The sequence below is a fragment of the Beta vulgaris genome, chromosome 9 (genome assembly GCF_026745355.1).
Source record: "Beta vulgaris subsp. vulgaris cultivar EL10 chromosome 9, EL10.2, whole genome shotgun sequence".
NCBI classification, from domain to species: Eukaryota; Viridiplantae; Streptophyta; class Magnoliopsida; order Caryophyllales; family Amaranthaceae; genus Beta; species Beta vulgaris.
The window spans coordinates 26,405,214-26,412,677 of NC_079210.1; the positions used below are offsets into that span (position 1 = coordinate 26,405,214).

Sequence of the window (7,464 nt, forward strand, 5' to 3'; positions counted from 1 at the left end):
GAAGCCACAGAAGGAACTGTAACATTAGTAGGACCCTTTGGCACCCACTTCTTGATCCCTTTCTTCTACTTACAATCATTAGCAACATGTCCCAAAAGTTTACAATGATCACATATAATAGGCTTCCATTCATAGCTTATATTAACTACCTTTAGTTGTCCATTCTCATCATGAAATTTACGCTGTTCAGGAAGCTTTTGAGATAATCCAACCTCAATTTGCACACGAGCAAATTGAAGTTTATCTCTATTAATTGTTGCATAATCAGCCTGAACAAATTTACCCATAGTCCCAACAATCTTACTCAAACATTTACAACCCCAAAATTTCAATTCAAGATTCTTCAATTGAATCCAAATAGGCACAACCTGAATTTCCTCCTTGATATTAACAATATCCTTATGCCATGGTTTACAAATCATAAGTTTTTTATCAAGTAGGCATATGATCAAGTGAAACCTTATCTCGATTTTGCATGGAACAAAATCTAACAATATACACACCATGATCAATACTAGCAACCTTAACAATACCTAAATCTTTCCAAATTCGCCTAAAAAATCCCTCAATTACAGATAAATGAGGATTGACACCTAATATAGAAAAAAAACTATGGCCGAATTCCAAAAATCAACCTCATCCTGAATATCATCCAAATCTATTTTCACAACATCATCATTCAAGTTCCCAGGTCCAACATCAGGTAAGAGAATTGGAATTGGCGATACCTGATCGTTCACAATTGGAGATTTTCCTACTTTCATCACCGATAACCATGACAAAAAGGTTTTATGATCCACCGATTGAGCTTTCAATCCAACAATTGAAGCTTAAGGAGAGAGCAATTGACCATCTTCCTCAAGAATTTCATCATCCGAATCAACCTCCATTGGAACTCCAAGAATTGCATCGATGGATTTTGTCTTTTTCGCTTGAGCATCTCATACAATCCCCATTGGTTTACTCACCGTAACATCTGATCTTGATCTTTGTGGAGTTTTACAAGCTTTTGTTTTCCTTTCCATGGCGCCAAACGTAAGATAAGAAAGGTTTATCCTACATTGAGAGAAAAGCGTGTTTTTGTGTGAACAAAGTGAAGTTGCTAACGACTAGGTTTCATTTGATTGTAATCATATGATGAAGGTTTGTTGAGAAAACTAATTCTATCATTTGCACACAAAAGTTCTCAAGATGAAAATCAGAAATTCTTTCATCATTTCAAATCTCTCACAAATTCATTACCAGTTGATAGTGTTCATAGTAAGCATGACCATTATTGACTTTGTATCTCGAAGGTGAATTTCGTGTAACCCATGCTTTACGAACAGGGTTGGAATATTGATTTTGGGAAAGCGAATAGCGCCTATAAGTTTGTTCATTGTTATTTCTAGTACTCATTTTGTGACCCTTGTTATTTTTTTAATTTCCATAACCACTACAACAAACAGCTTCAAAGAGGGCAATTAAAATTGTCCTCTTTGATACAAAATTTGCCTTTATAAGCTACGAGGACAATTTTAAAATTGCCCTTCCGTTGCCCTTTTAGCCCCATTGTATTAGGTTTCAAGGGCAAAACTCATGTTTTTGCCCTCTTTGATCAAATAAAAAAAGGGCAAAAAATTTTGCCCTCTTTGATTCATCAACTAAGGCAAATAAAGTTGCCCTCTATGATCATCAAAAAGGGCAATACTTTTGCCCTCTTTGCTCAAAAACATGGAAGACAAACACAATTGTCTTATTTGGTCTACAACAAACAGGGCAAAAATAAGATATTGCCCTGTTTGTACTTTATCAAGCGGGGCAAAAATAAGATATTGCCTTCTTTGTACTTTATCAAGCAGGGCAAAATAAGATATTGCCCTCTTTTTACTTTGTCAAGCCCTACTAGTCATCCATTAACATGATAGAAGTTGGGAAAAATTGCAATTGCTAAAAGTGTCGAGAAGCGCGTAACATTAACACCAGATATCACGTAATGCACCTTGCAATTTCTGAAATACCACATGTCTCAATAATAAGAACACAGTCTGATGTATCTACACTACCAGATCACTATTTGACACAAATGCTTTAAAATTTTCAATAGAACACAAATATTCATAAACCCCACAGAAGAAAACTGTAAATACAAATACTTGGCAATTCATTTTGGCCCACAAAAACATATAAAGTTTGCACGTAATTGCAGTCTAAGCCTCTGACATGTCTCAATGCCCAACATGAGTATATGAGCCTACGTGACATAGGGCGCAAATGACTCAGCTCTTTCCTCAAATGACATGTATTAATCCATTGGACTTCAGAGTTTGGGGATAGAGGAGGAGAATTATGTTGTTGTTTCTTGTTGATTTCTGAACTCTAGGACCTGATCAGCTGATAACCTCCCCGTACAGAATCTTGTAAAGATATCAAGTTCTCAGCTCTTCCTCACTGACAGTAGGCACAACAGATTACCAGATGGCCTAAACTATGCCATAATACTCTTAAGTTGACAGAAATGTGTAATGCCTCAATAATTCATATTGAAGCGCAGACATATACCCCTAATTTGTAACATAAATTTGTAGCATAAAATTTGTGGTGCACAGAGATACTAACTCTGGAGCCTTTAAAACTTACTTTTTAGAGAAGACTGCCATACAACCTTCCCTTTCTCTAGAGAAATTAATGCTTCCATAGATAAAAACATAAACACCAATACTCCACCCACACCAATCATTACCACCCACATCCCGTAAACAAGTTCCCTTCAATCTGACAAAAGCTATAAAGCACCTCAAAGTAGATTTCTTTGTAGTCCACGAATAAGAGCATGACAATATGGTGGACAAAATTATAATATTTGTATTACTTTCCATCCCTTTAGCAGATCCTCAATTAAGGACCGGATTCATTACCTGTTGCAACATTACCCTGGGTTAGTGTAATGGGAACGGGCTGCCATCCTGATGGATGGTGTTTTATCCATCGATTTGGAGCAATTAACATGTTCAATATCTGGAGCGCTTTGCCCAGAGAAAGATCTTGTAGGCATGAATTTCTCAAGATCAGTGCAGCTTCATACCTGCGTAGATATAATAAGAATAAACTAAATTAAATTCCTAGAAGCTATGATTCACAAATAGTGAATAGAAAGTAACTATTACCCGCACGCTGAAGCAATTATGGCTGATCGTCCATCAGAAGAAGTAAGACACTCCTTAACTTTATCCCATGTGTTCCTTTGGGTAATCGTTAGGGTTGGCTCCCATTGGATTTACACACTTCCACACCAGTTGCTTCTTAATAACATATAGCTGAACTTGACCCAGCATTTGCTTCACTACCATGTTCTGCTTAACTGCACAGTTAAGGGCCTTTCTCACATCAGTATTACGGTGCTTTGTGTCTCCAAAGCGAATAGAGTCTATTATATTTTCCTCAGTTCACGTAATCTGATCCTTTCTAAGGCTGTCTAAACCAAGCAAGATAAGCCCAGCAAGACCCTGCTCATATTCAAAGGGTGGTGATATTGTGCCAGCTCCATGTTGTACACGAGCAACTGAAGCAACGTTGGTGGTGGGTAAAGGTGATGAAGTGGATGCAGGAGCAGATGAATGTCCATCCCGGTAACAAGGATGGTTTGAATGCATATTAGAGCCTTTGTGCGGCAAGTTTCGGTTCAGAGAGCTTGAGTACCTGTGCGGATTTAGCTTAGGCTCTCCTCTAGCTTACTGCGAAAAGCTAGGAGGATTTTGGATATAATTCGGGTGCTGAGATATGCACAATTTACCCATATCTGGGACACTATTGACATATCATTTGCTCAATAGGACATCAATTAGGAGCGATGTCCTTAAATGCAAAGTCCAAAAACATTTCTTGTAATCTCCTTGTTTCCTTCCATTAAACCCTTGGATGTGCATCCAACTTCTATCATTATCCATGATAATTCCCGAAAAATAACTGAAATAACTTGACAAACAAAATATTAAAAACATACAGCATAAAAAAGAGAAATATAAAAAGAAACAGTTAACAAACAACTGCTTCCAACTCCAGAAAACTACATATTCTAACTGTCAAATATCTCAACCCTATAGAATTATACATGTAGAGCTTCAATGGATATACACAATCTATTCCTACAAACAAAATCTCAAACAATGCTTAGGACAGTATTCTAAAGCTTTTGGCGAGTGGAAATTGTTAGTATGCACAAACAAACAAGAGACTTTCAGTCATTATATAATCTCAGGGGAGGAGGAGGAGATGTCAAGTAATACAGAATTACAAATAGTGTGATTCAGAGAACAGCTGGACACTAGTGTACACTATATGCCTTATGAAAGTGAAAAGAGTCACTGCTGCCTGTCATTCCTCCATTCTTAGTTGGCTGAAACATGTATGTAGACATTGCATTCTGCTGCTTTCTGTGTTGACAAATTGTGTCCTGGTAAACCTTTTTTTTTTTTAAACATTGTCCAACCCATAACCTAACTGATAATCCTCCGATTTCTCCCTCTGAAATTGACGATATCAAGGTGTCTACAATTAAATTATAATTATCACAATTTGTGTAATTCACATCATTCATTTCCAGCTGAGATCTATATCATTCGTTCAAATTATTTTTCTAATAAAACTAAAAGTAACAATTATATATTCATAAATTCACAATTAAATGATTATCCGCTTTTCACCAAAATTTTTAAATATCATGAGGTCAACCAAATCAATGCATTAAACTAATCACTAAATATAATCGATTCATAAAAATCATTATCCAATCACTAGACCTAAATTCGTCTGATTTTGTGGGGGAAAGTTAAGAAATCACTTACGAAAACTAATATTGCTGAAACAATCATCCATATGCATAATTTAAAAAGCGGAATTGAATGATTTACCTGAAGATGAGATCAAATTGGGAAATTGCGAAGAAAATTCTGCGAGAAACGTCCAAACGTCCAAAATTACGAAGAAAAATCTGCGAAAAACCCTAAAACTTGTAGTGAAGATGAACGGTTGCCTTTCAATGTTCGATTGAAAATTACGATGGAAGATTTCTGCCAAAATCACTGGAGATTGAAGATTTTTTCGGACAAATTTTGTAGAGACTGCATATTCAACCCATGGTTCTATTCATACTTTGTTGTTTGCGGGAATTTTGTAGAACGTTCTATTCATACTTGAACTTTGTTGTTTTAATACTTTTTTGTCTTTTTTTTTTCTTGACTATAAGAAGGCAAAGTTATATAATTGTTGTTTCATGTTATCAAAGAGGGCAAAATTTACAATTGTTATTTTAAGTTAATATTAAAGAGCGCAAAATTTTAGATTGTTCTTTTAGGTTAACATCAAAGAGGGCAAAAACCATCTTCTTAGTTGGTATCAAACAGGGCAAATTTGAAATTGTTTTCTTAAGTGATATCAAAGAGGGCAAAACAATGTAATTGTCTTCCTAATTGATACAAAAAGGGAAAATATTTTTGTCTTTGTTGATACTTTTAAATAAAGCAATCAACTAGTTGCTCTATTTGATTCAAATAAATTGCCCTCTTTGATTGAATTTCTTGTAGTGAACATTAAATCAATGAAGGGAAGACTTTGATTTGTTACCACCCAATTAACAAAAGAAAGGGAACTGATATGAACAATGGGAGTGAAGAATAACAACAACGACATGCATGCAGCGACAGCAACAGCACCAGCTACGCTAGTGGCGGCGGAGGGTCACCGGCGAAACACACACACAATCGGACAATAACAGAGAGGAAAAAAACAGGGGCACAGTGGCAGGGCCACCGAGGTGCGACGAAACCGCCGAGGAAAAGACCAGTGGCAGGGTAAGAGTAATAGACAACAAAGAGGAGTGAGATTGAAAAGAGGCAGAAAGTCTTATGGACCAAGGAGAGCTACGGGGATTAGAGCGAGAGAAGTATTAAATGTGGGTTTTGGCCTTTTGGGGTTTTCATTCCTTAGATAAAGTTGGAGGATGATTAAACTCTTGACACATAGCAAAAATGGTGGCACTTATCCCATAAGCCACGCAGTAAGTGAACTAAGATAGTTTTTTTTTTTTTTCCTTTTTTTAAAAATCACATCTATATTTCCAAAAATCATCTTTTGAACAAAGAAATTAAATTAAGATGAAAAAATTATATCTTTCAATGTAATTTGTTCTAATGTTTTGAGAATTTAATTAAGTTACTGAATATCATTAGTATTAAATTACAGCTTCTTTGATATAGGAGCTAAATCTACCATCCTAAAAATAAATTTCGTCTTCGAATTTACAAATATACAACTTCAAATCAATTCAAAACAAATTACATCACATTAAGAATATCTTCGAAAAACTTCATTTATATGGACTCATAACTTGACTTTATTACCTCAAGAGATTAGTTATCATCCCTTTCAACAAGCCAATTATTTCCGAATTCATGTCACATATATTCTCAAACTATTGTTTAAATTTTCATTCTTACCAAATACCAATCCTCAGAATAACTAATCACACGCAACTCAAATTTCCTTCAAAAGCACATATCTCATACTTTAACTCATAGAACCTAAACAAATATAACTCAATCTTACAAATCATAATTTACGCTCAACTTAGAATTTGCAAGTAACTATCACTTTTTGGTATTCCATATTACACAACATTCAACCTTCCATAATCACAAAGAATTATTCAATTAATCCAAAGAATAGATTATAACATGTATTAATTCTTTTTGAGTTAACTTATAAAACTTGATTTTATAAATTATTTTGTTGATAAAATTCTCTATGAATTCAGTTTTGGAATTAATTAAAGTTAGAGATTGACATTGTGAGATTGGTTGTAGAATGATAGCTGATTATTGTTATTATTGATGATTGAAGTTAGCTTGTAAGATTTGTAGTTAGTTCATAAAGGAGTTTAGAAGGTATAAGAAAGTAAATTTGTTTATCTGAATTATAGTGAGAATGGTTGTTAATTGTTGGTATTGTTGTGGAGGTGTATTATGGATATCGATTTATGGAGCTCGGAGAATTTAAAGAAGCTTAAAGAATCTGAATTATTGGATTTACAGCTTAAGAAATTGGTTTGCAATTGATGTAACCTTTATCTTCAACAAAATGTATTTACATGGTTGTGTGTGTGTTTTATTTTTAATATTGCATATTGTTTATAGTCATACATATGGTTATAGATGTGACTATATGAGCTAATTGTGAATTTTATTGAATGCTTATAAAATAATATTGTTATTTAGTTATTGGAAGTTTGGAACTGTTCGGAAATATTTGAACTTATGAATTTTGATTTGTAAGAGATATGTTAAAAAGAGTTTGTATTTGTTTTGGTTGGCTTACCTCATGAACTGAGATAAAAGTGGCAAGGTACAGGTGGGGGAAGGTGATTCCAATATAAGTTATGTTAAGATCACATAAGGTCGAAAATTTTGTTATGTTATGTTACGTTATATT

The 7,464-nt window shown here is 34.5% G+C and overlaps 1 long non-coding RNA gene across 1 annotated transcript; it reads right to left on the reverse strand.

Moving 5' to 3' along the window:
- Positions 1 to 2,055: 2,055 nt before the first annotated feature.
- On the reverse strand, positions 2,056 to 6,541 carry LOC125493404 (uncharacterized). Its single transcript, XR_007269948.2, has 2 exons — positions 3,147 to 6,541; positions 2,056 to 3,064 (listed from the first exon to the last, which is right to left on the reverse strand). It is a non-coding gene; the product is annotated as an uncharacterized LOC125493404 (long non-coding RNA).
- Positions 6,542 to 7,464: the final 923 nt, after the last annotated feature.